The sequence below is a fragment of the Rattus rattus genome, chromosome X, assembly GCF_011064425.1.
Source record: "Rattus rattus isolate New Zealand chromosome X, Rrattus_CSIRO_v1, whole genome shotgun sequence".
Taxonomy (NCBI): domain Eukaryota; kingdom Metazoa; phylum Chordata; class Mammalia; order Rodentia; family Muridae; genus Rattus; species Rattus rattus.
Genome location: NC_046172.1, coordinates 114,010,104 through 114,019,982, shown reverse-complemented (window position 1 = coordinate 114,019,982; position 9,879 = coordinate 114,010,104).

The following is a 9,879-nucleotide window of genomic DNA, read 5'->3' as shown; positions in this document are numbered from 1 at the left end:
ATCAGTATGCTAGATTCAGTTACGTATTGCTCATCGATCCACAAAGATGGGGCCTTTATCAAAATATACAACCAGGCAAGCCTGTATGAGCTCTGATATGGGGACAAAAACCCTCTTAAAAAATCAATTCCTGAATTTAAACAAAAAGAATTCCAGCTGCCTTTAATGCAGATGGCCAGAAACACCTAATATCTTAAATGTTCAACAACATAGTGAATCAGAAAGGCAAATCAAAACAACCCTTTTAAACACTTCCAGTGACAATGGCTAAGATCAAAAATTCAGTGACAGCAGATGCCGGGTTGATCTGACAGAAAATTGAACACTCATGGTCAATTGTTGGTGGGATTGCAGACCAATTTACATCCATCTGTAAAAATGTTTGGGGTTCCTGGGAACAATTGGACCTTAGGAAAAACTGCCTGAGGATGTTCAGCCAAAACCTGATAGGGCATATATTTGGATAATGATTATCTATCTTTCATGGAACCCACTATGTTCAATATGGCCTTAACCATCCACAGTGCCATAAGATCTTTAGATGCCCTTCAACAGAGGCAATATGGATACAAAAATGTGGACATCACCAAAATTGAATATTGTCAGCTATTCAAAAACAAGCGAGTTTATGACCCTACTCAGGCAAATGGTTGGAACTGGAAAATATCATCCTGAGTGAGCTAATTAACCACAGAGGAGCCATCTTGCCAAAAGAAACAATCATTGTGGGCTGCATGCCCAAATGCTTGTAATTACCTATGATGCCTAGAACAAATGAAACTCCAAGACAGATGATCAAAATATGAATCTTTTTCACTCCTTCTTTAAAAGGAACAAAGAATACCCTTGTCTAGGGCAAGAGAAGGCAAAATATTAAAACAGGTTTAATTCAGAAGGAAGTTTAATTAACAGCCTGCCCCCACATGTATACATCTCCAGGTAAATTTTTTTGACAAATGGATTAAGCAAGTCTTGCAGATTATCAGGACCTCAATTCATCACAGAGGACAATGTAATTACACAGCAAATACTTTGCTCCAGCAAATAATTTACAAGGTTTTTGCCCTTTTGGACCTTTAGAGGGGCAACTAAACAAACCAAGCCCACCCATATCTACAACAATACCAACTTCGTTAGGGACTAAGCCACTACCTAAACTTACATGAGGAAACCTGTCTGACCTCATTAGCAAAATATCCTTTAGAGCACCAGTGGAAGGGAAATGTCCCTAGGCTGTCCGCCTAAGACTGAACCCCTGTGAACTAGACTGTTCATTAGCATATTCAATGGGGAGAAACTCCAATAAGGAAGGAAGGATGTTTGCCGGAATCATTAAGGGAATAACACTACGAAATGTATATAAAAACCTCAAGTTAATAAAAATAAAAAAATAAAAAATAAAACCTAAGGATTTGGTATAGAAAGAGATCCTGTGAAGACTCCCAGGCTCAAGGATCTTTATATATCTTCATCCACATAAACAGGATAGACAGAATGTAGATTCTGTGGACTGCCTTCCACACTTCTGGACAGAAATGAACCACCTCCTACCATCCTGTAAACAACATTGCAGGATAAAAAGAAAAAAGAATATTAAAACCATAAAGGGGATTTTCCTTTCTGCTTCATGTCTTAAAGCACACCTATCAGTTATCTATCAACTCTTATAACTCTTCAAAGCCAGAAGATCTGGACAGATGTCCTTCCCATACCCTGAGAACACAAATGCCTCCCACTTTACTGTTTTCTGACCAAAACTCCTCTTAACATTTGGAGAAACAAGATATTCTCTATAGCAAAACCAAATTTACACAATATCTTTTGATCAAATCAAGGCAACTACAAAAAGGATAACAAATGGTGGACAACATAAGGGGCAAGCTACACCCTAGAAAAGCAAAAACTAATGGAAATTTTAAAACGAAACAAAAAAGCACACAAGACTGCAAACCACATCCAAATGGCATGAATAAGCAAGGAAAATAATCACTATTCCTTTTAATTTTTTAGTTTCAATTTTCAACTCCCCAAAAAAGACATAGATTAAAAAACTGGATGTACACTGGAGGACCCTGCATTCTGCTGCCTACAAGGAAACACACCTCAGAGACAAGACTTGACACTACTTTCTGAAGGCTAAAACTTTCTTGCTCACTAAACAAATGGTCAGAATTTCCCAAGCTTTATGGTCCCCATTCCTTAGGTACCTAAAATCAATTTTCAGAAACAGTTCTGATCAAAAAAAGATAAGAAAAGGACACTTCATATTCATCAAAGGGAAAAAATGACAGAAGGATGATCTCTTCAAGCAGTTTATCTATAAACTTGATACAATCTTCTACTACTACGTGCTGTGTGTTTTAAAGCTTAAAACACACATTGCAACCTACAATAATAGTAGGTCATTCCGAACAGGTTGTCTCATCAATGGACAGATCATGCCAAACAGAAATTAAACAGGACGTTTACTACAGAAGTCATCACCATTGGACTTAACAGATATTTAATAGAACATTCTATCTTAAAAGCAAAAGGATATACGCTTCTTCTCAGCTCCCTACAGTACTTTTTCTCCAAAATTGACCATATAATTGGTCAAAACAAGCCCCTCAACAGATACAGAAAGATAAAATAATCCATGTGTCTATCAGACCACCATGACCTAAAACTGGTCTTCAATAACAATAAAGGGAAGAATGCCCCCCATATACGTGGAAGTTGAACAATGCTCTACTCTGTGATAACCTGGTAAAGGAAAGAAATAAAGAAAAGAAAATTAAAAACTTCTAAGAATTTAATGAAAATGAAAATTCAACATACCCAAACTTATAGGACACAATGAAAGCTGTGCTAAGAGGAAACTCATAGCTCTAGTGCCTGCAGAAAAGAAACAGGAAGAGCATATGTCAGCAGCTTGACAGCACACCTAAAAGCTCTAGAACAAAAAAACAAATACACCCAGGAGAGTAGAAGGCAGGAAATAAGAACCAAAGTTGGTTCTTTGAGGAAAATCAACAAGATAGATAAACCCTTAGCCAGACTAACGAGAGGACACAGAAGTGTGTCCAAATTAACAAAATCAGAAATGAAAAGGGAGACATAACTACAGATTCAGAGGAAATTCAAAAAATCATCAGATCTTACTAAAGCCTATATTCAACAAAACTTGAAAATCTGCAGAAATGGACAATTTCCTAGACAGATACCAGGTACTAAAGTTAAATCAGGAACAGATAAACCAGTTAAACAACCCCATAACTCCTAAGGAAATAGAAGCAGTCATTAAGGTCTCCCAACAAAAAAGAGCCCAGGTCAGGCAGGTTTAGTGCAGAATTCTATCAGACCTTCATAGAAGACCTCATACCAATATTATCAAACTATTCCACAAAATTGAAACAGATGGAGCACTACCGAATTCCTTCTATGAAGCCACAATTACTCTTATACCTAAACCACACAAAGACCCAACAAAGAAAAGAACTTCAGACCAATTTCCCTTATGAACATCGATGCAAAAATACTCAACAAAATTCTGGCAAACCGAATCCAAGAGCACATCAAAACAATCATCCACCATGATCAAGTAGGCTTCATCCCAGGCATGCAGGGATGGTTTAATATACGGAAAACCATCAACGTGATCCATTATATAAACAAACTGAAGAACAAAACCATGATCATTTCATTAGATGCTGAGAAAGCATTTGACAAAATTCAATACCCCTTCATGATAAAAGTCCTGGAAAGAATAGGAATTCAAGGCCCATACCTAAACATAGTAAAAAGCCATATACAACAAACCAGTTGCTAACATTAAACTAAATGGAAGAAACTTGAAAGCAATCCCACTAAAATCAGGGACTAGACAAGGCTGCCCACTCTCTCCTACTTATTCAATATAGTTCTTGAAGTTCTAGCCAGAGCAATCAGACAACAAAAAGGAGGTCAAGGGGATACAGATCGAAAAGAAGAAGTCAAAATATCACTATTTGCAGATGATATGATAGTATATTTAAGTGATCCCAAAAGTTCCACCAGAGAACTACTAAAAGCTGATAAACAACTTCAGCAAAGTGGCTGAGTATAAAATTAACTCAAATAAATCAGTAGCCTTCCTCTACACAAAAGAGAAACAAGCCGAGAAAGAAATTAGGGAATCGACACCCTTCATAATAGACCCAAATAATACAAAGTACCTGGGTGTGACTTTAACCAAGCAAGTAAAAGATCTGTACAATAAGAACTTCAAGACTCTGAAGAAAGAAATTGAAAGAAGACCTCAGAAGATGGAAAGATCTCCCATGCTCATGGATTGGCAGGATTAATATAGTAAAAATGGCCATTTTACCAAAAAGCGATCTACAGATTCAATGCAATCCCCATCAAAATACCAATCCAATTCTTCAAAAGGTTAGACAGAACAATTTGCAAATTCATCTGGAATAACAAAAAAACCCAGGATAGCTAAAACTATCCTCAACAATAAAAAAAGGACTTCAGGGGAATCACTATCCCTGAACTCAAGCAGTATTACAGAGCAATAGTGATAAAAACTGCATGGTATTGGTACAGAGACAGACAGATAGACCAATGGAACAAATTGAAGACCCAGAAATGAACCCCACACCTATGGTCACTTGATTTTTTGACAAAGGGCCAAAACCATCCAATGGAAAAAAGATAGCATTTTCAGCAAATGGTGCTGGTTCAACTGGAGGTCAACATGTAGAAGAATGCAGATGATCCATGCTTATCACCTGTACAAAAGCTTAAGTCAAGTGGATCAAGGACCTCCCATCAAACCAGACACACTCAAACTAATAGAAGAAAAACTAGGGAAGCATCTGGAACACATGGGCACTGGAAAAATTTCCTGAACAAAACACCAATGGCTTATGCTCTAAGATCAAGAATGGAAACAAATGGGATCTCATAAAACTGCAAAAGCTTCTGTAAAGGCAAAGGACACTGTGGTTAGGACAAAACGGCAACCAACAGATTGGGGAAAAGATCTTTACCAATCCTACAACAGATAGAGGCCTTATATCCAAAAATATAAAAGAACTCAAAAGTTAGACCGCGGGGAGACAAATAACCCTATTAAAAATGGGGTTCAGAGCTAAACAAAGAATTCACAGCTGAGGAATGCTGAATGGCTGAGAAACACCTAAAAAATGTTCAACATCTTTAGTCATCAGGGGAAATGCAAATCAAAACAACCTGAGATTTCACCTCACACCAGTGAAATGGCTAAATCAAAAACTCAGGTGACAGCAAATGCTGGCGAGGATGTGGAAAGAACACTCCTCCATTGTTGGTGGGTTGCAGACTGGTACAACCATTCTGGAAATCAGTCTGGAGGTTCCTCAGAAAATTGGACGATGAACTGCCTGAGGATCCAGCTATACCTCTCTTGGGCATATACCCAAAAGATGCCCCAACATATAAAAAAGACACGTGCTCCACTATGTTCATACAGCCTTATTTATAATAGCCAGAAGCTGGAAGAACCCAGATGCCCTTCAACAGAGGAATGGATACAGAAAATGTGGTACATCTACACAATGGAATATTACTCAGCTATCAAAAACAACGAGTTTATGAAATTTGTAGGCAAATGGCTGGAACTGGAAAATATCATCCTGGTGAGCTAACAATCACAGAAAGACATACATGGTATGCACTCATTGATAAGTGGCTATTAGCCCAAATGCTTGAATTACCCTAGATGCCTAGAACAAATGAAACTCAAGGCGGATGATCAAAATGTAGATGCTTCCTCCCTTTAAAGGGAACAAGAATACCCTTGGGAGGAAGAGGAGGCAAAAATTAAAACAGAGAAGGAAAGAACACCCATTCAGAGCCTGCCCACATGTGGCCCATATATATGCAGCCACCCAATTAGACAAAATGGGATGATTCAAAGAAGTACCAGACCGACAGGGAACGGATGTGGGTGCTCCTGAAGACACAGCCAGAATCCAGCAAATACAGGGCAGATGCCAGCAGCAAACCACTGAACTGAGAACAGGACCCCCATTGAAGGAATCAGAGAAAGAACTGGAAGAGCTTGAAGGGGCTCGAGACCCCATATGTACAACAATGCCAAGCACCCAGAGCTTCCAGGGACTAAGCCACTACCTAAAGACTATACATGGACTGACCCTGGACTCTGACCTCATAGGTAGCATTGAATATCCTAGTAAGAGCACCAGTGGAAGGGGAAGCCCTTGGTCCTGCCAAGATTGACCCCCCAGTGAACGTGATTGTTGGGGGGAGGGCGGTAATGGGGGTAGGATGGGGAGGGGAACACCCATAAAAAGGGGTTAGGGGGATGTTGGCCCGGAAACCGGGAAAGGGAATAACAATCGAAATGTATAAATAAATACTCAAGTTAATAAAAAAAAAAGAAAATGTCATTTGTGGCAGAATTGAAAAAAAAAAAAAAGGTTTGTCTTTCATTGGTGGATTTTTCCCTTCTTTGCTACCCAAGATGTCAAACTGAACACATTTCTGGGAGTACTGGAGCAAACCTACTTTGTCATTGAGTTCAAGGATTTGACCTTGACAAATTTTGCATCTGTCTTCTCTCCAGGTACCAATTCCTGTGATTATAGGAACATTCCTTCAAACTCATTAATGAAGACCACTGGGAGTTAGGCCTGAGGCAGATCTGGCATGGATGTTACTGGAACCAAGCCATAACTTCATTCCCTCTTAGTTGTTCCTATGTGTCTGGCATCTTCTCAGAGATTTGGTATAAATTTGCTGTCAGTTATTTGAATCTGCCTATGTCATAGAAGACCCTAAAGGGACTTTGGCGACTTGTCTATAGTGAGTCCTTCCCCCACTTCTTGACATCCTCCCATCAGTGCCTAACGTTCCCCTAAGTCACCCAGTCCTCCACAGTGGGCCCCAATGTTGGTTGACTGTAAAGTGCTTTTGAGCCAAAAAACACTGGGAGAACAAAGTGGTCATGGTTTAACCTTCTTATATGATGATAATAAAAACGGGGATGACTTTCTTTTCCTTCTATTTTATAATTTCTGTAAGGCTAAAACTGCCTCTTCAACCTCAATTATTTTCTGGGTATAAATTATTTTCTGGGTCTAAAAATAGATTTCTATAACTGGGCAAATTATCCTAGTATAAGAATCCCTTATGGAGAACATGCAGAAACCTGACTTTTAGGGATTTTTACTCCCATTTTCTAAGCAGTCCTCTGCTTTCAGTAAAACATAAAGCTCCTTCCTCTGTGTCAGCAATGATTTATTTGGCTCAGCCCTTTGGTAATCAATCAGGTGCAGAAGATGTGCTCAGTCTCTGCCTTGATTGTCAGGAACAAAGGGCAAAATTTAAAATTCTCCATAAAAGATGGCATGCCATGGTACTGGGGCTGAAATCCTTTGAACAGGTGTGAGGAAAGGGAAATAATAAAAATATTTATCAATGATGGGGGGAAATGTTCAGGAATATCACAGGGATCAAAATTAAGAAGGTTGTATTATTATATATTCACTGCAAGAACTCAAGTTCCAAGTGTTACCTTGAGTTCTGTTTTGAATAGATGTATGGTGGCCTGGTGTGAAAGGGCCCTGGACCAAGATAGCTGTAAGCCTCTGTGCATGTCAGTGTTGTTTTCTTTTTTTTCCTTTTTTCCTGGGAACCCGAAAGGGCCTTTCATTTAGTTCAGCTCCTCTAAAACCCCAGTGCAAATCCCCAACCCCATTAAATGTTGTTTTCTTTAACTACTGAGGTACTTTTACTCTCTGCAAATAATCTTTTCTACATTCTGCAAAATTTTGGAGGCCCAGAATACAAACTATAATTCAAACTTTGTGTCCAAACCAGACAGACAGACAAAATACCACTCCACATTTTCATCAAAGATACAAAATCAATGTCACTTTTAAATTATAATAATCTGTTTTTCTTGATAAGGTTTTTCATGTGTATAAATGCAGCACATTCTTCTTGGACTGTCTTCCCAAACTCTATTGAAATCAGGAGGCTTTGAAAAATGACTTAAATAACTTGAATTTGGACTGTGGATCATCTTTTCAAGGCTAGACCAATGACATGAGCGTAAGTGCTGAAAATAGTCATTAATTTTCTTCCCCCTGTCACTTTTACCAATGCCAGGCAATGATTTTAATGACTGGAAATGAGTTTTCTAGGAGGAGAAAGTTTGGAAATGGAGGATCAATTTAGTGAAACATGTCCATTGAATGTTCATATGAACCTGCCCATGGATGCTTAGGAATCATATTCACCATGACAAATCTCTCTCACAAGTGTCTGGGGTCAAAGGAACAATATAACATCTATTGTGTTTTTTGAATTTTTCTATAAGATATGTATACAAAATTTTACACAATCAAGATAGGTCATAGTGATTAACTCTCTAGAATTTCATCAACATTTAACATGGTAACAGTGATTGTACAAAGTTTGTTTTTCAATGTATCCAATACAGCTTTACTTATGGGAAAATCTTGACCCCAAACCAGCAGTGTATCCTTGAAAAGTCTAATACTCTGTTGATGCCAATGCCTACTGTTTCAGTTAATCATTAAACTCTATATATTCTAAAGCACTTTATTCAATAAATTATGCTATTAGCCCCTGGATAAACAGTGGAACAGCAAGGTGGGAATAACTGGAAACTCAGATTTATCTGATAATTGCATTCCTTTTGTGAGGTCCCTGGACAGAATTGATCCAAAAATTTCTTGAGTATGCACATATCACTTTAACAATGAGGATAAGTGAAATATGCTCCAGAAAAAAAATGCCTATTTAGGAACCTGCACTCTTTTCTGATGTGCAGGAGAGCAGGATGTTATTCCAGCTTTGGATCCTTACATAAAAAAGCTCCGCAAGGCATCCAGGGTTCATGAAAAAGGCCTGATGCTCAAGTACCATTAATTACACCCCTACATCTGGGTGGAAACTACTGGTGTTTGGTGTCTTTTTGAATTGTATCCATGGGTGAAAGCCTTTCCTTGTTCTTAATTTCCTATACATTAGTCCATACTGTGAAAGCCAGGCTGATTTTGCTCCATCTGTCAAACCAGACAATGGGTTATGTTCTAATAAAACTGACATGTTGGACCAAAATAACCCTTAATAGAGAGCAGGCCTTGCATTCTGAAAAAGATTTTCCTGGCCTGGATATGAACATGATTCTTTGGGCAGATTTCCCTTGGGGGTAGCAGATCGCTAGGGGGTTCTTTGCTGTGAAAAAACTCACTGGAGTTCTTTCCTGGATCAGGTTGTGTTATAAGGGAATGCTCTTCAGGGCCATCCTCACAGTGACCCTCATGCTTCAGGGTTCTTTTGTGGATTATAGAGTAAAGAAGCTTTGGGGCTGGGTTGAAGTTTTTGTTTGACATTGTGACAGGATGGAGGTGAGCTGAATCTAGGGCCATTGGTTATGCAGCTGGTTTTATTACCCTTTTGTGAGGGTTGTCAGGATCTGTCCTCACAGATGTGAGGAGCTGTCCTTCCCATGCTCCATTACAAGATGGCGCCCAGCATCTGGCAGGCGCACCCTAGTAAAAAGAAGACAATACATGGGCCTGGTAACTTCCCTACTCGAAGGGACACGTCACGTTATAGTCGTCATCTGGCATAATTAGCATTGACCAGTCAGAGGTGCGTCCTAGGCAGGGATAGTTTCCTATATAAGGACAGTTATTCCTCCTCGGCGTCTCTCCATTGCGTAAATATGCTCTCCCTCTCAAGGCATGATAAAGCTTTTCTGTAGAAGGATCCTGTGTTGCGGCGTCGTTCCTGCTGTGGCGAGCGTAGCATATGGGACATCTGGTGCCAAAAAACCCAGGAAAGACCTACGCCATCGTCAACCTTCCGGAGATC